Source organism: Megachile rotundata, chromosome 8 (assembly GCF_050947335.1).
Source record: "Megachile rotundata isolate GNS110a chromosome 8, iyMegRotu1, whole genome shotgun sequence".
In the NCBI taxonomy this organism is placed as follows: Eukaryota; Metazoa; Arthropoda; class Insecta; order Hymenoptera; family Megachilidae; genus Megachile; species Megachile rotundata.
The window spans coordinates 11,719,338-11,744,460 of NC_134990.1; the positions used below are offsets into that span (position 1 = coordinate 11,719,338).

Here is a 25,123-nt window from a genome sequence, read left to right on the forward strand (position 1 = left end):
TCCGATTCCCACATTGTCCGATTCCCACATTGTCCGACTCCGAAATTGTCCGATTCCCACATTGTCCAATTCCCAATTTTCCCAATTCCCTCAATTCTCAAATCCCCAATAACAATCCCTTGCAATTGTATATTTCAAATGTTGCAAATAACCCAGTATTACCTAGTATCTACCACCTATCATCTATAACTACCTCTTAGAATCTATTATTCGTATCTAACATCACCTGGCAGTATTTCGAATTACCTAATAGAATTCACTATTCTGGCAAGGTTAGATTATCACACAAGGTTATTAGCACCATTTTGTTAACCATTTAAGAGCACACAACTTGCGACCACGTCTCTAAAATTCCTAAAGAACAAAATTCGTCTCCGTTATTCATCCAAAATCCCGTAACAGCAAATCACAACATCGGAGCCATCCAAAAAATTTCCTTTGTATAGCATCAAAGATCCGCGATATTAGTTCTCGCTACTAGACGCAACAAACACGAGCCGAGGGGCACATAAAGAAGAAGGGTGGTTGGTTGTCGTGTCTCGGTCCACGGTTCCCTTTATTATTTTATTCCTTGGCTCCTGCCTTGTCAGCCAAGAAAGAAAGAAAGTAAAGCTTGGCGGAAAACAAAGGCGAAAAGAGAGGACGCTTGGTTGAAGCGGGAGGGCCAAGTATTATGAAAGTATTTTCCTAACCGACTGGTAAAGCCCCGAAGACATTTGTTCCGTGAAAAATCGAGTAAAATAAATGTAATGTAAAAGGCAAACTGTTCGTACTAAACAGGGCGTCGCCTTACCTTCGGATCGCTTATATCAATTGTTTTCTTTTATATTCGGAAATTTATGTATATGTGCAAATTTTTATCGAGTTTATTTACATAATGTGTGTAGTAGTGTATACATGTTCGTACACAATTTGGAATGTAACAATAGAATGTGACAAACGCAGTAAAATTTGGAGGTGATATTACAAGTATGTGTTGTTAAATTGAAATATGTCGTGAGGAAGATTGTGAGCAATGTGGGAGTCGGACAATGTGGGAATTGGATAATGTGGGAGTTGGATAATGTAGGAATTGGACAATGTGGGAAGTGGATAATGTGGGAATTGGACATTGTGGGAGTTGGACAATGTGGGAATTGGGGAATGTGGGAATTGGGGCATGTGGGAATTGGGGATGGTGGAATTGGGGAATGTGGGAATTGGGCATGGTGGAATTGGGGAATGTGGGAATTGGGGCATGTGGGAATTGGGGAATGTGGGAATTGGGGCATGTGGGAATTGGGACATGTGGGAATTGGAGAATGTAGAATTGGGGAATGTGGGAATTGGGGCATGTGGGAATTGGGGCATGTGGGAATTGGGGAATGTGGGAATTGGGAAATGTGGGAATTGGAGAATGTGGAATTGGGGAATGTGGGAATTGGGGAATGTGGGAATTGGGGAATGTGGGAATTGGGGCATGTGGGAATTGGGACATGTGGGAATTGGAGAATGTGGAATTGGGGAATGTGGGAATTGGGGAATGTGGGAATTGGGGAAGGTGGAATTGGAGAATGTGGGAATTGGGGCATGTGGGAATTGGGGAAGGTGGAATTGAGGAATGTGGGAATAGGACAATGTGGGAATTGGACAATATGGGAATAGGACAATGTGGGAACTGGAGAAATTGGGAATTGGGAAAATTGGAAAAACATTCTCATAATATGTTCACACACTACATGTTCACATATGTTTTCATAATATATTCACATAGTATATGTTCACATATGTTCCTGTAATATGTTCACATATGATCTCATAATATGTTCACATATATGTCCACAATAGTATTTCAATAATCTTGAATAATAAAATAAATAATAAAATATAACAATAGCATAAACTTGAAATATTAAAAAATTTATTTGTATACATGTATATATTTATACTAAGGAACAAATATCTGGAGTAATTTATTCGCAGGACAAAATAACCTGCGTAATTAAAGATCAGGCATTGTAGAATATTACGGGGAGAAAACAGCTTGCATCCCTTATTTTCTTATACGTCCTTGTTTCCCTTGCAAACACGAGACGAGTGAGATTCTGTGATGAGTATTATTAGCTCTTAAGTGAATGCAATTTCGAAATCTTGATTAATCTCGTCGTAAACGGTGACACCTTTATTTATGAAGAAATTATGCTTGCAAGCTTCTGTGCTTTTGTTCCTGTAAAAGACCTGGACGGACAAAGGGTTAATTAATAAATAAAGCGTTTTGTTTGGCTATGGGACAGGTTTGTAACCTTTGTAATTTTCATTGTAAATTTTATGGGGAATTTCTTTTTTATACTTATACGTTTTGATTAATTTTGAAAAATTTAATTGGGGATATTCTTAGATTCTTGTGTTAGGGTATCAAGGTTTTAAAATGTCACATTTTGGGATTTTTATATTTTTAAATTGTTGAGTTTAACTGTAATATTTTGACATTTTTGAGTTTTTAAATTGTCAAGTCTTTTAACTGTTGAGATTTCAAATTTTTGACACAAATTTCACTATTTAACAAGTATTAAATTTTCCAAGTTTCCAATTTTCTAATTTCATGCAATTACATTTAAAAATTTAGATATTGGGTGCTGTGGAAATTTAGGAATATGCAAATTTGTGTTGTTGGAAATTGGGGAATTAGGAAATTGGGAAACTAGTAAATTGAGAAATTGAGAAATTAGAAAATTGGGAAATTGGAGTTTGAAAATGGGAAAATTAGGAAATTGGGAAATTGGAGACTTGGAAAATTGGAAAATTGGGAAATTAGGAAATTGGAAAATTGCAAAATGGGAAAATTAAGAAACTGGAAAATTGACAAATCTAAAAATATAAAAATCCAAAAATCCAAAAATCCAAAAATCCAAAAATTCCAAAATCCAAAAATCCAAAAATCCAAAAATCCAAAAATCCAAAAATCCAAAAATTCCAAAAATCCAAAAATCCAAAAATCCAAAAATCCAAAAATTCCAAAATCCAAAAATCCAAAAATCCAAAAATTCTAAAAATCCAAAAATCCAAAAATCCAAAAATCCAAAAATCCAAAAATCTAAAAACCTTAATACCTAAAAATCTGAAAACCGAAAAATCTAAAAAATTAAACCTTGAATCTTCTCCAAATCTAACCCCATGAAACTAAACCAAAAAGTCTTCCAATAAAACTAAACCTTGACAATTAATCACAAAGGCATCGTTCGTGAAGAGACGGTTCCCAGCATCCGAAAAGACTGAATTTGAAGGTAATGAGTTTTCGATTCCCCAGAAACAAGCGGTTTCTCTTGATCGTCAAAGGGAAGACGGAGTTGGATACGTTGACTCCATCTCGAGCGACCCGGTGATAATTCAAGAGGAAGCTCTGAACGTCGATGAGAGTCGACTGATTGCGAGTCACGAGGAGGAAAAGGGCTACTTCTCTCTCACAGTTTAATGAAGTTACCAACGAAATCGGCGAAACAAGTCGGATATAGTCTCCGTCAATCCTTGATCTTCGATTCCTTGCTTCTCCACAGAATAATTTAGACAAACAACTTTCGTTTTCCTACAAACAAAATTTGAATTTGTTTCACAAATTCTATTGAATTAAATTCTTCATTGAACAAACAATATCAAAATCGTTTAAAAAATTATTGTTAGCATCGTACGTAGACAGAGAATATAACGAACACATTAAATCAGACGTTACAAGTTAGTGGAATAAAACCACCTCAATTTTCCATTGTCCTTTCGTATCCGTGAATTACGCTAATTAAAATCGTTAATAGCCAGGAACTTGTGAAATTTAATTAACTGGAGTATCTTTCGGAGGCGAGGTAATATGGCTGGGTCCATTCGGTCGCGATTTAATGTCTATCGAGTGTGTTATGTTAATTTCGGAATTCAGTGAATGTTCGTCACTGTGTTACACCTTGATGTTAACTCCTTAACCTAACATTTTCTAAACGGTTGCTTAAATGAGAGCCACCTAATTATGATGTTAAGACAATTAGGGTATGTTCAAATATTAGGCAAGGTTTATTTTCAACCTTGATAATGTGGATTAAAATTTTGAATCGAAGGCAAAATCAAATTACAGTGAAGATACAAGTGTGTATTTTAACAGAACTCTATATGTACATATATAATATATGTGCATATGTGTATGTGTGTGTATGTGAATGTTTATATGTGTATATGTGCACATGTGTATATGTGTACATGTGTATATGTGTATATGCGTACATGTGTATATATGTACATATGTATATGTGTATATGTGAACATGTGTATATGCGCACATGTGAATATATGTATACATATGTGAACATGTGTATATGTGAATATGTGTATATGTGCACATGTGTATATATGTATACATATGTGAACATGTGCATATGTGTACATGTGAACCTGTGTATATGTATGTGAACCTGTGTATATGTATGTGAACCTGTCTATATGTATGTGAACATGTGTATATGTATGTGAACCTGTGTATATGTACGTGAACATATGTATATGTATGTGTACATGTGTATATGTGTATGTGTATATGTATACATCTCTATATGAATATGTAAATGAACATATGTATGCAATACACATTCCTACTGCAGTATGCATCACGCCATATGTATCACATCGAGTGCGTCACATCATGCACCTCACATGACACATAAGAGCACAAACCTATGCTCATCCGTCCAATTTGTCTATCCTTATTCGTCGCCTTCTCCAAATGATAATTTCCTCGACGAGAGAATGAATATTTAAGCACGAAAAAAAAAACACATCGAATGATCTGTGAAAAAAGAATGACCAGGCTTCCGGTGATCCTCCCGAGAGTCGGAACTTCGCAATCACGTTCCACGATAGTTTCTCATTAGTCGAAGAGTGTAGGGAATACGGTCGCTGTGCTTGGCATCTAAACTGTAGTTTGCTCTTTCCTGGACTTGCGATAGTTTGATATCGAACGAGCGAATCGAAGGTACGTTGGCCTGTGAACATGGAACGATATCCTCCTGGAATTGCTTTCGATTGCCATTTCCTTACCTTCGTTCTCAACAATTCGTCTATCATCGAAAATCGAACCGGTACATCTTCGACGACCTTGCTTCTTATAGTGACGAGTGCTAGAGGAATTTGGAGATGTGGGAATTCGGGAAGGTTAGAATTAAGGAATGTGTGAATTGGACAATATTGGAATAGGACAATGTAGGAATTGGAAGAATTCCCACAGACATCTATAATCTTGCATACAAATCTAACTCCCTAACTTCCTAACTCCAATCTAACTCCCCAACTGAAACTCCTTAACTCCACAATCATCCACATATGCATCCACATATGCATCCACCTCAACCAAATCCATCCGCTCTAAGATATCAAGGAAACTCTACATCGTGGAAAACCTTGCTTCTTATAGTGATGAGTAGCAGAGGAATTTGGGATTTGGACAATGTGGGAATAGAGCAATGTAGGAATTGGAAAAATTCCCCACAGACATCTATAATCTTGCATACAAATCTAACTCCCTAACTTCCTAACTCCAATCTAACTCCCCAACTGAAACTCCTTAACTCCACAATCATCCACATATGCATCCACATATGCATCCACCACAGTCAAATCCATCCGCGCTAAGATATCAAGGAAACTCTACATCGTGGACAACCTTGCTTCTTATAGTGATGAGTGGCAGAGGAATTTGGGATTTGGACAATGTGGGAATAGGACAGTTTGGGAATTTGGGAATGTGGGAATTGGGAAATGTGGGAATTGGGACATGTGGGAATTAGGGAATGTGGAAGTTGGAGGATGTTGGAATTGGGGAATGTGGGAATTGGGAAATGAGGGAATTGGGGAATGTGGAATTGGGGAGTGTTGGAATTGGGGAATGTGGGAATTGGAGGATGTTGGAATTGGAGAATGTTGAAATTGGGAAATGTGGGAATTGGGGAGTGTTGGAATTGGGAAATGTGGGAATTGGGGAATGTGGGAATTGAGGAACGTGGGAATTGGGGAACGTGGGAATTAGGGAATGTGGGAATTGGGGCATGTGGGAACTGGGGAATGTGGGAATTGGGGAATGTGGGAATTGGAGGATGTTGGAATTGGAGAATTTTGGAATTGCGGCATGTGGGAATTGGGGAATGTGGGAATTGGAGGATGTTGGAATTGGAGAATTTGGTAGTTGGGGAATGTGGGAATTGGGGAGTGTTGGAATTTGGAAATGTGGGAATTGGGGAACGTGGAATTGAGGAATGTGGGAATTGGGGCCTTTGGAAATTGGGGAACGCGGGAATTGGGGAACGTGGGAATTGGGGAATGTGGGAATTGGGGCATGTGGGAATTGAGGAATGTGGGAATTGGAGGATGTTGGAATTGGAGAATGTCGCAATTGCAAGACGTTGCAATCAGAAAATGTGGGAATAGGACAATGTGGGAATCGTCCAATGTGAGAATTCTCCCAATTCCCACAGAAATCTATAATCTTGCACCCAAATCTAACTCCCTAACTTCCCAACTCCAATCTAACCCCCCCAAAAGTCCTTAACTCCCCACTCATCCACATATGCCTCCACCACATCCAAATCCATCCCACCTAAATAACCAAACAAGCACTAAAAAGACACTTATTCAAAAGTGCAAGAAAAAATGAAAGAAAAAGCTGAGAAAGTGCAATAAAAGAGACAAAGTTGTTACCCGTTAGGCTTCCCCCCTGTCTCGTTAATTAAGCCGTGCAGAGGTTACAATGACATATCGGAGATATCCAGCGTTTGAACTTTGATGAGAACGATGTCTGTATAGGGATGGTTAATGTGGTGACACGCACTGGGACACCCCAGGAGGGAGTGGCCCAGCCCGGCCATTCTGGTCATTGCTCAGTCGATAATTACTTACCCCCAGCTTAATGTGGGAAGCTCATCAAACTGCCTGTGAAATATCGTTTTAGCGCGCACGTATGCGCTTGGATCAACGACATAACATCGGGACACGTATCACGGATAGCCAACCCGAAATTTATCGTGTTTGTCCCGCAAAAGGGTGTTGGTCGATGATGAAACTTTACGGGATACGAGTTCGGGGGATGAAAGATTCTATCCTCGTTTACGATATTTATGTATGGGGTCTTTGACTAGGTTTTAATTAGATGGTGGATTACGTTTTGTGCTAATTGTGGGTTTCTTTTGTGTTTCAGATGGAGTGGATTGGCTGGATGATGGTATGTAAATTTTGATTGTTGTGGTTGAGATGGGGGTGGATGGAAGGGTTTTGGTTTTTGGGAGTTTTGGAATTTGAAGATTTGGGGATTTCGAGGGTGGGAATTAGGGAATTTGAGTAATTGGACAATTATGAATTTGGGGTTTGAGAATTTTGGAATTTTGAGAATTTGGGAATTTGGAAATTTGGGAATTTGGGGATTTGGGGATTTGAGAATTTTGGAATTTTGAGAATTTGGGAATTTGGGGATTTGAGAATTTTGGAATTTTGAGAATTTGGAAATTTGGGAATTTGGGGATTTGGGGATTTGGGGATTCGGGGATTTGAGAATTTTGGAATTTTGAGAATTTGGGAATTTGGAAATTTCGGAATTTGGGGATTTGGGGATTTGAGAATTTTGGAATTTTGAGAATTTGGGAATTTGGGAATTTGGGAATTTGAGAATTTTGGAATTTTGAGAATTTGGAAATTTGGGAATTTGGGGATTTGGGGATTTGAGAATTTTGGAATTTTGAGAATTTTGAGAATTTGGGAATTTGGGGATTTGGGGATTTGAGAATTTTGGAATTTTGAGAATTTGGGAATTTGGAAATTTGGGAATTTGGGGATTTGGGGATTTGAGAATTTTGGAATTTTGAGAATTTGGGAATTTGGGGATTTGAGAATTTTGGAATTTTGAGAATTTGGGAATTTGGGAATTTGGGAATTTGAGAATTTTGGAATTTTGAGAATTTGGAAATTTGGGAATTTGAGGATTTGGGGATTTGAGAATTTTGGAGTTTTGAGAATTTGGGAATTTGGGGATTTGAAAATTTTGGAATTTTGAGAATTTGGGAATTTGGAAATTTGGGAATTTGGCGATTTGGGGATTTAAGAATTTTGGAATTTTGAGAATTTGGAGATTTGGAAATTTGGGAATTTGGGGATTTGAGAATTTGGGGATTTGCAAATTTGAGGATTTTTTGGGATTTTGATAATTTGGCGATTTGGAAATTTCGAGACATAGAGATTTGGTGATTTCAAGGTTTGGGAATTCAAAAATTGGGGATTTTGCAAAATTTAGAAAATTCTGGAAACTGGAAATTTGGGAATCTTGAGAAATTTATGAAATTTGTGAAATTTGGTGAATTTGAAAAATTTGAGAAATTTATGAAATTTGGGAAATTTATGAAATTTAGGAATTTTGGGAAATTTGGGAATTTGGAGATTTGGGGAATTTGAGAATTTAGAAATTTGTGAAATTTGTGAAATTTGAGAAACTTGGGGAATTTAGAAATTTAGGAAATTTGGGGAATTTGGAAAATTTGGAAAAGTTAGGAAATTGTCAAAACTTTGGAAATTTAGGAAATTTGAGAAACTTGGGGAATTTGGAAACTTAAGAAATTTGGAAAATTTGGGGAATTTGAAAATTTGGCATATAAACCTTAAAACATACAAAATTCAAAACTCCCAAAACCTAAAAAAACCTTAAAAATCAAAACTTTCGACTCCAAATAAAAGAACCTATAAATCTCGCCAAATAAATCAAATTCAAAATTTGACTAAAATTTCGCCCAATTCAAAAATCCCAGCAAAGAAAGAATAAAAGACAGTAGTATTTTATGTACGACCATACAATAAAAAAGCAGTGTTTCTTTCGAGCGAAATGGTTCAAAGCTCCTTCAATTACAGACACAAAGTTACGGTAGCAGATTGATATCGGAACCGGTCTGGCCTTTAAACTAACCCTGGAAATAATAATTAAGGATCCGTGAAATTAAAAGTCTATCCTTAACAACATCAGCATGATTGCAGCGATTCTCCCTTTCTCATTCGTCTACGAATATTTTTTCTCCTTACCATTGCTTTCTGCCGGGCATTAAAACTCAATGAAAGGAGATTCCCTACCCACGAACCACTCTCCGGCAGCTTAGACCCTTAATTAATAACCTAATTGCATCCGTAACGATACATAGCCTATTGGATAACCCTTCTTTCTTTTTCCTCGTTTCTTACTCGAGAGAGTTCCGCAGACTGCGTTCTCTCTTTTTCTAGCTTCCTTATTTTCGCGTGTTTCACGGTGTCTACTTGCCAATCTACATCGAAGCTTTGAAAACGGCAAAAAATTGACGGCAAAGAGACGTCACTCGGAATAACGAAGTAAGCTTACAACGTGTAATTTTTAACAAGGTTCGGTAATTGCCGTGTCGATAATCGCAAGTTATTAATTTGATAAATAGTGGGGGATGAAGAGAGATTTTAGGTATTTTTAAAATTTAGGGGAATTTAGGAGAATTTTGGGGGTGAAAAATTTGGAGTGATGAATTGAAAGGCTTTCAATTTTTTAATTTGGGAAGTTTGGGGGAGGGACAAGGGATGTGGAAGGTTAAAACAAGGGATATGAAATGGGAAATAGGAATTTAGGGATGTAGGAGTTTGGGGATATGGGAATTTGGAGGTATAGCAATTTGGGGTATTGAGAATTTAGGGATTTAGGAATTTGGGGATGTGGGAATTTGGGGATGTGGGAATTTGGGGATGTGGGAATTTGGGGATGTGGGAATTTGAGGATGTGGGAATTTGGGGATTTGAGAAATTAGGGACATAGGAATTTGGGGATGTGGGAAATTAGGGATTTGAGAAATTTGGGATGTGAGAAATTAGGAATGTGAGAAATTAGGGACATAAGAATTTGGGGATGTGGGAATTTGGGGACGTGGGAAATTAGGAATGTGGGAAATTTGGGATTTGAGAAATTTGGGATGTGAGAAATTAGGGGCATAGGAATTTGGGGATATGGGAATCGGGGGACGTGGGAAATTAGGGATGTGGGAAATTTGGGATTTGTGAAATTTGGGATGTGAGAAATTAGGGACATAGGAATTTGGGGATGTGGGAAATTGGGGATGTGGGAAATCAGGGATGTGAGAAATTAGGGACATAGGAATTTGGGGATGTGGGAAATTGGGGATTTGAGAAATTAGGGATGTGAGAAATTGGGGGCATAGCAATTTGGGGATGTGGGAAATTAAGTAGTGGGAAGTTAGATAGTGGGAAATTAGGAATGTGAGAAATTAGGGACATAGGAATTTGGGGATGTGGCAAATTAGGTAGTGGGAAATTAGGAAGTGGGAAATTAGGAAGTGGGAAATTAGGGAAGTGGGAAATTAGAAATGTGAGAAATTAGGGCTAGGAATTTGGAAATATGGGAATTTGAGGATATGGGAAATTAAGTAGTGGGAAGTTAGATAATGGGAAATTAGGAATGTGACATAGGAATTTGGGGATGAGGGAAATTAGGTAGTGGGAAATTAGGAAGTGGGAAATCAGGGACGTGGTAATTAGGTATGTAAGAAATTAGGGATAGGAATTTGGAAATATGGGAATTTGGGGATGTGGGAAATTACGTAGTGGGAAATTAGGTAGTACGAAGTTATGTAGTGGGAAATTAGGAATGTGAGAAATTGGAGATAGGAATTTGGGAATGTGACAACTTGGGGATTTAGGAAATTAGATAGTCGGAATTTAGATAGTAGGAAATTAGGTAGTTGGAAGTTAGCTAGTGGAAAATTAGTTATGTGAAAAATTAAGGACACAGGAATTCCAAGATATGAACCTACAAAATCCAGGTATCTACATCACTTTTTAATTTAAAAATTCAAAAAACCTTGAAAAGTCCACCACCACGCTTCCAATAATTTCCCAAAATTGAAACTCCCCCATGAACCTCAATAAATACCCTCAAATACCTAAACTACCTCCCACAATTTATCTCAATAATCAACCTTGAATACCTTAACAGTCCAATATCCACCATTTTGTCGTTATTTGAAATACTACTAACACCCCAAATACTAATACAGTTTATACATATAGTAAATATTCCTAAAATACCTATAGTTCTCGTCCCGCAATTTCTCCGCAAGCGAATTTTCTTGTACGAGAACGACACATCGATCCAATAATCACATAATTTCAATTAACAAACACAATTACCGGCCTATTACGAACGAGCCGTTCGTGCGGCGATCCTTCTGGTTTCCTAACTGGTCCGCGTTCAACCGATGCGTTCTGCGGCAATATTGCACTTAGGGTAGCTCAATGGCGGGTAAAAGCCGCGGCTCTTTCTTCCTGCACTTTGAAACCGCCGCTGTACTTTGGCACAACGGTATGCCGGCAAAATTCAATATCATTGCTCGTCCTTTGAGAGCGAACATCTCTCATAAACAAACCTCACCGTCGAGAAACCAGTCGACTGTTCTTTTTTTTTTTTTTACCAATTTTCACCATTCACAAACATTTTTATCTAATTTTGAAGTGGAAGTGTACCGTAGTTTTTTTTTTTACATTTTTCGCGAGTTCTGACAAGTTCATCTGTTGGTTGCACAAGTTCATCGTTTGCGAGTCGCATTTCATTTTCGTTCCGTGACATTCGATAGCGGTGACCGATTTTGTGCCAAACAGGCGCTGACGTTTCTGTTGCGGAGATTTTTTGGGTTTAACTTTGTGAGGAGGGGATTATGGCAGGAAATATGGAAAATTTAGGAAATTTGGAAAATTGGAAGAATTTGGGAAATTTAAGAAATTTAGGAAATTGTGGAAATTTAAGAAATTTAGGAAATTGTGGAAATTTAAGAAATTTAGGAAATTGTGGAAATTTAAGAAATTCAGGAAATTTAGGAAATTTGAAGAATTTGAGAAATATGAGAAATTTGCGAAATTTAGGGAATTTAGGAAATTTAGAAAATTGAGGTAATTTAAGAAATTTGGCAAATTTGGGAAATTTGGAAAATTTGGAAGAATTTGAGAAATTTAAAAAATTTAGGAAACTTAGGAAACTTAGGAAATTTGGGAAATTTGGGAAATTTGAGAAATTTAGGGAATTTAGGAAATTTAGAAAATTTGGGAAATTTGGGAAATTTAGAAAATTTAGGAAGTTTCGGAAATTTAAGAAATTTGGAGAATTGGAAGAATTTGGGAAATTTAAGAAATTTAGGAAATTTGGAAAATTTGATAAATTTAGGGAATTTAGGAAATTTGAGAAATTTGGGAAATTTGGAAAATTTAGGAAATTTAGGAAATTTGAAAAATTTAGGGAATTTGGAAATTTGAGGAATTTAGGAAATTTGACAAATTTGGGGAATTTAGAAATTTGAAAAATTTGGGAAATTCAGGAAATTTAGGAAATTTGGGAAATTTGAAAAATTTAGGGAATTTGGAAATTTGAGGAATTTAGGAAATTTGACAAATTTGGGGAATTTAGAAATTTGACAAATTTGGGAAATTTGTCCATCAAGGCCCATCACCTTCAAAAAATTTCAAAAAATTGTTCCCTAACAAAAAATAATTCCTTCACATCATCAAACACCCGAAACTTCCAAAAAGTCCTATCCCAAAAAAAAATATTTTCCACCCCAAAAAATCAGCGCATCAAAATAAAAGTAACCTTGTAAAAAAAATTTGTACAACTAAAAATAATATGATGAGATCAAGAAAATCGTAAGATATAAAAGACGCAGTAGCAGCGTGGGTTATTCGAATACAAAGGGTCATCCTCGTCCTTATTATAAGGATACAATGGGTATTGCGTAAGCAGCTTGATCTGTCGACCCCTTGAAATCGAAGAAGATTGTAACTGTAGGGGTAGTTGTTGCCTCCGGTGCGTGTTTCGTTCACAACTCGCTTTATTACACCGTCTTCCTTTTGTTTCGAGATTTTCCCGATGCAGCGACACCTCCGGTATCTTCGCCCTTAGTCCTTTTTTCCGCTCGTTCGTCTTCGAAATCTTATCTTTCGAATCGATAAGTCTGCTCGCGTACCTTTTCTGTGAAAATTGTTTTTAGTATAATATTTTTAGTATGATCAAATTTTTTTATTTCGACTTAATTTTGTTGTAATAAATGTTTTGTGTAATTTTACACACAATGGTTTAAGGTATTTAGAATTTTTGAATGTATCTAGGTTCAAAAAATATCAAGGTTTTTAGGAATGTCACGGTTGTAAAAAATATTAGGTTTTAAGAAATGTCAAGGTTGTGAAAATTATCAAGATTTTAAGAAATGTCAAGGTTGTATAAAATATTAAGGTTCTAAGGAATGTCAAGATAGTATAAAATATCAAGGTTTCAAGGAATGTTAAGGTTGTATAAAATATCAAGGTTTTAGGGAATGTCAAGGTTGTAAAAAATAACAAGATTTCAAAGAATGTTAAGGTTATAAAATATATCAAGGTTTTAAAAAGAATATCAAGATATTAAAGTATATCAAGATTGTAAAAAATGTTAAAATATATCATTTAGAAAATATTTCCACACTTAAACACTGTCGTTACAATAGCAATTGTCCATTTTGACTTCCACAATTAACACGGTGGCCGCCATGATTGTCACGTGGCCGCCATGTTGGTCACGTGACCGCCACGATGATCACGTGACCGCTAGATCTCCACTTGACCGCCATCTTGATCACACATAACCAATGCAAGTGACCAAACATTGCTAGTTTAATTAAATTAATTATTTACAAGAAGAACAAACGAAAGAAACTTGCAAAAACTTTTAATGTTCACATATTTATTAATATACTAAAAGATGAAGCTGAATTAAGTATTCTTGTTGTGAATATTTACGTGTCTGACCACGAACCTCACTTTTCACTGAAGGGTTCATATCAACCAATTTGTGAAAATATTTTTAGGCATTCTTCAAATGAACAGTGCTTTTAATTAATAATTAGATTTTAACTGTTATAAGTAAATTGTTATTCATAATAAATATCCAAATATTTTGTCAAACTTGGTATTTAGTATTTGCAACATTTCCTCAAATATCTAGTATGAATGTTTACAGATTTGTAACACATGATCCACTGACTTTTTAGACCAGTAATACAGTAAATAAATTTTTCAAATATCGTTGAAACAGGGTTAATCGTACCTGTTCACCGTCCCCTGTAAATTGACCTCAAGTTCAGTTTGCCGGACGTGAACTGGCGGCTGTGTCCAGCCAGACAGACTGGAAATTAAGCAAACCGTGATACCTGATCATTGTACCGTTTTATATATCTTTCGCTTGGAAGCGTTGATTTTTTTTTCCACCGGTTAGCGGTCGGCTGGGAAAAGCGACAGGGGTTCGAACGTGCAGAGGGGTGGTTGGTAATTAAGGGTGAAGGGTAGTTCGGCAAGAGTGGGTGGAACGAAGCGTTCCTGGCAATTAATTTTCGCATCGTTTCAGTTTACACTGCCACCACCACCGAAACGTGCTATACACCCCCGCCCTTAATACCGTGTATCTCTATTCCCTTCGCATGCTCGACGAAAATACGAGTATGTGATACAGGACGATAAGGAAACGTTGACGCTTTTCGCCATACGGTTTAGGCAATCTTCACGTGTTAATACCGTAACCTAACCATAATTAATATGCGTGTCCATCTTTTTGTGCGTGCGGTGTCACGATAAACATCCCTTGTTTTCAACGTAGCGAAGGATAAATTAAAATGAGAATGGGGAGAGAAGGAAGGCTGGGGAGGATTTGCAAATTTGGGACTAGAGAGTTTGGGGAATTTGGGGGTTTGGACAAGTGGGAATTAAGAGGAGGAGAATTTGGGGGTTTGGACAAGTGGGAATTAAGGAGTTGAGAATTTGGGGATTTGAAGATTTTGGGATTTGGGGACTTGGGAAGTTGCGGGTTGCGGGATTTGGGGGTTGGGGAATTATGGGGAGATGGAAATTTGGCGGTTTGAGAATTGGGAATTTGGGTATTGGGGATTTGTGAATTGGAGAGATTGGAATTGGGGAATTTGGGAATTGGGGATTTGACTATTGGGGTGTGTGGAAATTGGGGAATGTTGGAATTGGGGAATGTGGGAATTAGAGGTGTTGGAATTGGGGAATGTGGGAATTGGAGGGTGTTGGAATTGGGGAATGTCGGAATTGGGGAATTATGGAATTGGGAAATGTGGGAATTGGGGAATTGTGGAGTTGGGGAATGTGGGAATTGGGGAATGTGGGAATTGGGGAACGTGGGAATTGGGAAATGTGGGAATAGGTGAATGTGGGAATTGGCGAATGTGGAAATTGGGGAATGTTCGAATTAGGGAATGTGGAAATTGGGGAATGTGGGAATTGGTGAATGTGGAAATTGGACAATGTTGGAATTGGGAAATGTTGGAATTGGGGAATGTGGGAAATGGGAAATCGTGGAATTGGAGAATGTGGGAATTGGGAAATCTTGGAATTAGAGAATGTTGGAACTGGAAAATATGTGAATCGAACAACATGAAAATCAAACAATGTATACAAAATTCATTACAGAGTCCCACAAAACAGCTTCCACTAACATCCCCCTAAACAATTATCCTTAACATCACCAGAAATATCACCAAATTGAAATTTGCAGCCCATTGTCTAAAAAACGCACCACCTCGCTCGACAAGACTATAAATGAAACGTGACGGTTTTCAGCACCATTGGCCACGGTTTAGGCTTTCGCTTCGAGTGTTAATAGCATGATTAATATGCGATGCCTCGCTTTTCACCGGGTCGACAAATTCTCCCCACGGCTAAAACCACCCCTTTTGCTTTTCTCCGAAACGCGAGTCACACTCGCGGCACGATTTCCAGCAGCTTTTAGCCACTGTATTCAACATCGTTGCAACAAATTCCGCTTCGTGCTCGTTGCACGCTCGAACGCCTTCGCCGTCTCACGCCTCTCGTCGAGACTGTTATTAATTATGTTCGAGTCAATGATTCGAACGCCTCTCCTTAATTGCTGAACCTTTTGTAACAGCTAGTTAGGTTTGTTATTAGCTTCCTCGGTTGTTTCATGCTGTTAGAGCTTAGAGATTGATCACTTTTTTTTCTGTGCTCTAGAATCAGATGGTTTTCTTTAGAGCAAGAGTGGATTACATCTGAAATTTTAATTACGAGCTCCATTTGCTGGTTGTCGATAAATATTATGCACTTTGGTGATTAAAATTTTCATTGGTTGAGAGGTTTTGAATTACTTTAGTTTAAATTTAGTTTCTCTATAAGAAAATTGAGTATTTTGCGCAGCTCATTGATAAAAAGAGTTTTTAAAATTTTTTCGAAATTTCATAACAAATTAACGGGATTAAAGAATATATATTAAGATATATTAATTCCATACGTGGTAATTCCACGCGTAGTAATTCCATGCGTAGTAAATTCAAGCGCCGTAATTTCATGCCTAGTAATTCCACGCATCGTAATTCCACGCGTAGTAATTCCACGCGTAGTAAATTCACGCGTCATAATTCCATGCGTAGGAATTCCACGCGTAATAATTCCACGTGTAGTAATTCCACGCGTCGTAATTCAATGTGTTGTAATTCCACGCGTCGTAATTCCATGCGTCGTAATTCCACGCGTAGTAAATTCACGCGTGCTAATTCCATGCGTAGTAAATTCAAGCGTCGCAATTCCACGCATCGTAATTCCACGCGTAGTAAATTCACGCATGGTAATTCCACGCGTAGTAAATTCACGCGTAGTAATTCCACGCTTACTAAATTCACGCGCCGTAATTCCATGCGTAGGAATTCCACGCATGGTAATTCCACGCGTAGTAAATTCACGCGTACTAATTCCATGCGTAGTAAATTCAAGCGCCGTAATTCCACGCATCGTAATTCCACGCGTAGTAAATTCACGTGCCGTAATTCCACGCGTCGTAATTCCACTCGTCGTAATTTCACGTTTAGTAATTCCACGCGCCGTAATTCCACGCGTAGTAATTCCACGCGTAGTAAATTCACGCTCCGTAATTCCATGCGTAGGAATTCCACGCGTAATAATTCCACTCGTCGTATTTCCACGTGTAGTAATTCCACGCGTCGTAATTCCACCGTCACGCACTCATGACGCACCTTCGATGCAATCATGACGCACTCATGACACACTCATAGTTCAAGTATTGTAAATTTTCCTCATATTTTTGGCAAACGGGAATTTTGAAGTTAAGTGTACTAATTTACGTACAGATGTCCCACAAGTTGGCATGTGAGTCATGACGCACTCATGACGCACTCGCAGTTCAAGTATTGTAAATTTTTCTTGTATTTTCGGTACGTGTGAATTTTTAATTTGACTGTAATAATTTGTGGATGTCCTACGAGTTGGCGCCTCAGCTATGACGCACTCGTGACGCACTCCGCAAATGTCCTGTAATGTTAAATGTCTTATAGTCGAAGTCTTATAATCTTAATCTATTTTACTGATCTTCCAGATGCATTTACTCCAATTTCTTGAATCAGAAATAAAGTATAAATCCAACACAAAAATAATACTCGATTTCGGAAAATTAGAATGCCTTGTAATACAGTGAACTTTGAAATTGCAATAATTCGATGAACTACGAATGAAATAATAATCGAAAATTTCTAACGAGACATTATTTATCCGGAATAGGCGGTTAAATTGTAACGCAACTACGGACTTGATTAACAAAGGGTTAATAACGCTTAATACGTCGGAATGAGTTTTCCAGAAGTTATAAAATGTTGCGGAAAGTGTTCATCAGTCTTCCTTAATATTCAAACTTGAATACGGGAACTTCGGATCCCGCGACGAGTTTCAGAGCTAATTTATCGCAACAAAGCTGTGTTGGTGTTCCGTGGCCAGCATTTATCATCACACATCTCGCTAGAAATAATTAACCACCCGCCCCTCCCCCGATGGAGACATGATTGATCAGTTCACCTAACGTGCTCTTTTTTCGGGGGTTTTCTTTCGAAAAAATTTTTCCCTTTCAAAACCTGTCACCGTATAAAAGATGCATTAAACGTAATATCGACACGGTCCGCTGTTTGCTTTCGTGCTTTCAAAGCACGGAATAATCCTTGGATAAAAAATTCCGCGAGTTGCAAATCCTTTTCTCTTTTATAATCGTGTTTCATCGTATGAACAAAATGTCAGCGGAAATTTTTCACACCGGCAAAAATGAAATCTCCTTTCAAACGTATTTACATTGTAAACGGACCGTGCGGTATTTGGGATTTTGCACCATTATTTATAACATTTTTGTTAATCTGCGTGTTTTTAAAATGTTCCGCGAATTTATGTAGTTGGCTACTTTGCTCTTGTGCCTTCATTCAGCTTTGTTAAATATAATGCAAATGGCCGAATTTTCTTTTTCAGGCCAAATATTCTGAGTGCGTCAAAAGTGCGTCATGAGTGTCATCAATGCCTCGCGAGTGCGTCATGATTGCATTGTCAGTGCGTCGTGAGTGTCATCAGCGTCTCACGAATGCGTCATGAGTGCGTCATAACTCACTTGCTAACTTGTGGGACATCTGTATGTAAATTAGTACACTTAACTTGAAAATTCCCGCTTGCCATAAATATCAGGAAAATTTACAATACTTGAACTATGAGTGCGTCATGAGTGAGTCGAGGGTGCGTCACGAGTGCGTCGTGACTGCATCGAGTGCGTCACGAGTGCGTCGTGAGTAGATTGGGTGCGTCAAGAGTGCGTCATGAATACATAGAGTGAGTCAAGAGTGCGTCACGAGTGCGTCGTGAGTAGATTGGGGCGTCAAGGGTGCGTCATGAATACATTGAGTGAGTCAAGATTGCGTCACGAGTGCGTCATGCCTACATTGAGTGCGTCACAAGTGCGTCGTGAGTAGATTGGGTGCGTCAAGAGTATGTCATGAATACAGAGTGAGTCAAGAGTGCGTCACGAGTGCGTCACGCCTTCATCGAGTGCGTCACGAGTGCGTCACGCCTTCATCGAGTGCGTCACGAGTGCATCGTGAGTACATTGGGTGCGTCAAGAGTGCGTCATGAGTACATTGGGTGCGTCGAGAGTGCGTCATGAATACATTGAGCGAGTCAAGGGTGCGTCATGAGCGCGTCGTGACTACATTGAGTGCGTCATGCCTACATTGAGTGCGTCATGATTGCATCGTGAATGCGTCACGAGTGCCTCACGAGTGCGTCATGAGTGCGTCACGATTGAAAAAAACCCAAATTGAAAATTCATACATTCCAAAAATATACAACAAACCTGAGTGCGTCACGAGTGCGTCATATAATACCGCCAACCCGAAGGTGTTCGGAACCGGTCGGAAAAAGGTTAGATAATAACAATTATTAAGCAAGTTAATCCTCGGATCGTATACGATGGTTATAAAGAAAACCCGAAGCTAGTGGAGGAGTTAGTTAGGCGTTACGAGGATTTACGAGAGGTCCTATTTCAAGCTAACCAGCAACGGGGACTGGGGTCAGCAACTGCCGACTGATAGCAGGGGGTTGGTACAGGGTTATGGGGTCCACGGCAGGGCCACGCATACACCAGGGGCAATAGTTTTCAGCTACCAGCAGTCATTTGTAACTGGAAGCCAGCTAGCTTGGCTTTATTGCTGCCATAAAGATCTCGGCTTTCTCGGTCAACCGCGCTCTCTTTCGTTGCCTCTCTACGTTGTTAGCCGACTCTACGGTGTTGCTTACGATTTATGCAAATTAGCACGTCTGTCCCACGGTCCGGATCAAATTGGAAGCCTACAGATAACGTTGCCGACGGGTATCGATAACGTTACACTTCTATCGATTAAAATTCTTATAACTTCATTTTTACTCACCTTGCAAATTTCACATAACTGTTGGACTCTTCAAAACATTTTACAAATAATTTTAGAGGATTCATTGAACTTTTGGTGTCGACTTGTTCTAATTTAATGAAGATATGCAATATTTTACTGGGTACATCACACACATATGACACATATGAGCAGGTACCTCATCAAGGAATATTATTATATGCAAGCAGTTTATTAAAATATAGTGTCGAATGAAGTCCAGAAAATATTCGTGATAACAGTATAAAATGAACCTCTAAAGTTATTAAATACTTGGAAAGTATAAATAATTTAGTTCGGTGGAACAACAATGATGAACCAGTATAATAGAGTCGTAAGGAAAATATTTGTGTACGCGTGTGTATAGAGCGTATTATGACTCGTTTACTGGTAATGAAATTCCGTTTCGCTTGGTATCAAGACCCCGAGGGATTTATATACGGTATCACGATGGATGCAAATGCAGTAGTCATCAATTTACGGTATTACGACGAACTACTTACGCATAGAGTTCATAGTTCACTTTGCCTGATCCGCTTACGGGAGTTACTATCGACATCTTTGACGAGATATTGCGTTAGAACTTTGAAGCACGAAGCAGTTTGGTCCACGTAATTGCTGATCCTGTTGATTTGAATGCATTAAAGGTCAAACGCAATGCGAGGGATTACTAATAATATTACCTGAGATAAGCATACGTTCTCTCTAACCAATTTGCAAATTTGGTCATTTGGAAGTTTCATAAAGTACTGGCATTGATGTTTGCTCACTTACCAAGTTCATAAATTGAAGATATACAAACATCATCATTCAGCAAATTCATAAATTGAAGACATAAAAATGTGATCATTTAGCAAATTTATAAATTGAAGATATACATATGTGGTCACTTAGCAAATTCATAAATTGAAGACATACATATGTGGTCACTTAACAAATTCATAAGTTGAAGACATACATATGTGGTCACTTAACAAATTCATAAGTTGAAGACATACATATGTGGTCACTTAACAAATTCATAAATTGAAGACATACATATGTGGTCACTTAACAGATTCATAAATTGAAGACATACATATGTGGTCACTTAACAAATTCATAAACTGAAGACATACATATGTGGTCACTTAACAAATTCATAAATTGAAGACATACATATGTGGTCACTTAACAAATTCATAAATTAAAGACATACATATGTGGTCACTTAACAAATTCATAAATTGAAGACATACATATGTGGTCACTTAGCAAATTGATAAATTAAAGACAATGAATATGATCATTTAAAAAATTTGATACTAACTACATGATCTGACTTCATAATAAATGATTAAAAATAAAAATAAACTTGAGAACATATAAAATTGTAAAATTCTTAAATGAAGTTTGGGAAGATGGTAGCCTAATCCAAGAAAGCAAATCAACAAAAAGATTCCCTATTAACATCAATTAATTTATTTACTGGACGTTAGCGGTTCGACAGATAGAAATTTCATCTTAAGGATTTTCAACCGTAGAACACAGCGGAGCAGCTTATTAACAAAGTTAAATTGAGCAAAGTTTCCGACTCTGATTACCTGTGCCGTCACAGGACAGTTCTAGTTTACTCGTGACGACAAACTTATTTCGTCGGACGATAAGCTCGCTTTTCATATTATTTCTAACAGGTTTATAGAACGGTTTCTACCGATCAATGCTATCCGAATGCTCCACCTCTTTCGTTGATGAAACCTTCGTCCAAAAAGCCTGTAGACAGTCACTCTTAATGAACTTTAACTGGGTACACATGTGGCAGTTCATGATATCTTCATATTAGCAAATTTTATGAGGGTCATATGAGGTACACATATGTATCACATATGTACGTATGTGTCGATGGAGATAGTGAATGTGTCCACAGATAAATACTTATATGTACATGCATCAAGTGTACCGAATGTGTACATGGAAATACCACATATGTCCATGAGCATATGTGTTCATATATGGACATATGATAAATACACATATGCTCATGGAAATGTAAAATATATTCGTGGATAAATACATGTATGTCCATGTATCAAGTGCATCAAATGTGTCCATGGAAGTATCACATATGTTCATAGGCAAATATGACCGCATATGTACATGTCACATATACATATGTGTCCATGAAAATGTCAAATATGTCTATGGATAAATATATGTATGTCCATGTATGAAGTGCATCAAATGTGTCCATGAAAGTATCGCATATGTCCACAGACAAATATGTTACAAATACACACGTGTTCATGTATGTGTATGTCACAAAACATATATGTCCACATGTGTGTATGCCATAAATACACATGTGTCCATATGTGTATATGTCACAACATGAATATATTACAAATATATGTCCACACACGTGTATGTGTATATTAAAAATAAATGTCCACATATGTACATGTGTATAATACATACATGACACCTGCATACGTTGCACATATGATTACATATGAACATACCATCATAATAAAAATTGATAAAAGCAGCTATTAATAAATTTCGTGCTAACAAAATTAACAAAACTTATATTTCAAACAATTTTCTAAAACGTCGCTGTTCTGCAATTACCCGTTCTCGAAGAAAGGACAATAATTGAAATTTCAAGACGAAGAACTTTTCGCATATTTCACAGTTCCAGTTAATTTCACGGAAACTAACGAGCGTTAGAATCTTTCGGGGACAAAATGAACCTTTTAGGTAATCACGAGAACATATGCGAGTTTCAGGAACTTTGTCCCCAGCATTTTGCAGGCAATTGAAGACACTTTGCAAGCTTATGTCGACACATTCAACCTCTGCCAAGTTCCTCGACCTCTCCGTTCGTTGTACAACCTGTTGCCTTCCTGGCAAAAACCCCGGTGTAAATAGTTTGCTTATTTGTCGCGAATTTCGCCGACGGTTTTAACCGCTGATTCGCGTTAATTAATCGTGGCCACGCACGGCTCGTTGAATCGTAAACCGCGTTCGACTTCAGAATGAAATTATGGCTTTTGTTGTTCTTCAATCGTAAATTGAGTAATTCATTGTTTTAATTTTGACTGATTTTGTTGTCAAAATCAATTGATACGTAAACAATTCGACAGTAATTAAATTTATATATTAAAGAAACTATTTTTTGTATTTTCTTCACATTAGATGGCACATATGGCGGCAGAGGACGTTTACTATCGTTCGAATAACAACGACCGATATTTCAGCTCTTAAACGCGTCATCCGTTTTCATCTCCTTCATAAATCCAGTACGATCGCTTAAATTTTATGAACGTTAACAGGCGTCATTACACCAGGCAATAGCTGCTTTATTATTAATAGAAGTGATGGCGATAATGGTTTCAAAAACGCTAGAGGGATGTGAATCGAATCTCTGACAATAAATTCTCACATATGTGCACATATGTACAACACATATGTACACTGTATGTACAACACATATGTTGACGACACATATGTACCTCACATATTTTGACGACATATATGTACACATATGTACCTCACATATTTTGACGACATGTATGTACACATATGTGCAACATATATGTTAACGACCCACATGTATAACACATATGTTGATGATCCACATATACAACACATATGTAGAAAAAATTTATTTTTACTGCAATTTTAAATCATGGAACCAATAAACTACAGCTCACGAGTATTACCACATGAACAAAATGGCGACACGAACCTAGTAAAATTCCCCATAAATACTGTCATTGAAGAAGGTCAAATTGAAGGCATCAATTCAGTTGACGATAAACACTTTCTACACGTCAAACCACTTAAAAGATAAAATATACCACAGGAAGAGTCAGTCAATTCGATATCAATTTATCAATTCACCTTGACCTTCCTGTTTTGTAACAGCACAGTGCAATCACACGGAATTACGATTCGTTTATCGTCGTGACATTGTAAATTGTCTCCGCGTTGCACGACGAACGTTTGCAAGTTCAAGGCTTAATTTGACAAGATTTGATAAATGGCGACGCGTTTCGAGAAAAGCAGCAAGGATGTTTGCCATACGTCCCGTGGAGATTGCTATTACATATTTATACGGGACTCAGCATTGTCTGCTAAAAAATGCCCCGCCATTTTGTGAAGGTTTCAGCTTGCTAGTCGTTTCTCTTCGCGAACTCGCGCCGGACGACTAACGTTCCCGCCTGCCTGAAAAATGACGCCGGTGTCAAAAATGTCGTCTATCGGCCCCGTCACCTGCGTCTACCCTCACTACTCTTTTTTATGCTCGGAATTATGACGCGGGATCCAATTCCTGCGATGCATACCCGCGGAATTTTTACCCTCGCGTTTACTGACGCACTCAAGTGTTGCCAATTTTTCTGGGATTTTTGGCACGCGTGAATTTTCAATTTGGGTGGAATAATTTAGGGATCTCCCACGAGTTGGCGCGTCAGCTATGACGCACTCGTGACGCACTCATGACACACTTGTGACGCACTCGCAGTTCAAGTATTGCACATTTTTCTCATATTTTTGGCACGCGTGAATTTTCCATTTAGGTGTACTCGCGACGCACTCGTGACGCACTTGCAGCTCAAGTATCGTCAATTTTTCTCACATTTTTGGTACGCGAGAATTTTCAATTTGGGTGGAATAATTTGCGTACGGATGTCCCGCGAGTTGGCGCGTTAGCTATGACGCACTCGTGACGCACTCGCGGTTCGAATGTAAATTTGGGATTTGGGAATCTGAAAATTGAGATGTTAGGAGATTTAGAAATTTTTTAATATGTGTGTCGTCGACATATGTGTTGTATAACATATGTTTAGTACAACATACATATAATATGTTACACATCAAAATAATTAATAATGCAAAGTTCTTCATACATGAACATATCTGTCCACGCACAATTTTTCATACATGACCGTATGTGCCCACATACGATTCCTCATATGTCAACATAACTGACACTTCCTCATACGTGAACATGTTCAATAATTCCTCGCATCATTCTTCAAACGTCAATATAATTCTCAACAATTGATAAATTCAAAATAAATAATAACTGAATCTCAAATTATTTGCAACGCACATCATCGTAATAAATATTATTCTCACACGAATCGCGTATCAATCTCTCCAATCTCTTATCTAATCTCCATTGTCTCTCCGCAAACAATCTATCACAAGAAAGCAAAATACAAATTTTCTATCATATTATATAAAATAAAAATATTATATTTTCCCCCATTAACGCTCACAATTCCTCGTATCTACAAAGAGAGTTAAAAAATAGAATACAAAAACGTGCTTATCAA

General features: G+C 37.7%; 2 long non-coding RNA genes across 3 annotated transcripts in view; one reads left to right on the top strand and one right to left on the bottom strand.

Annotated features, from left to right (window-relative positions):
* LOC105663135 (uncharacterized) overlaps window positions 1–25,123 on the top strand; it is a 94,531-nt gene that overhangs the window by 54,412 nt on the left and 14,996 nt on the right. For both annotated transcript variants that reach the window (XR_013039191.1, XR_013039192.1), the window contains one exon: window positions 7,202–7,225. This is a non-coding gene — a long non-coding RNA (uncharacterized LOC105663135). The remainder of the gene's footprint in view (window positions 1–7,201; window positions 7,226–25,123) is intronic.
* On the bottom strand, window positions 1,879–4,338 carry LOC143265018 (uncharacterized). Its single transcript, XR_013039058.1, has 2 exons — window positions 3,192–4,338; window positions 1,879–2,217 (listed from the first exon to the last, which is right to left on the bottom strand). It is a non-coding gene; the product is annotated as an uncharacterized LOC143265018 (long non-coding RNA).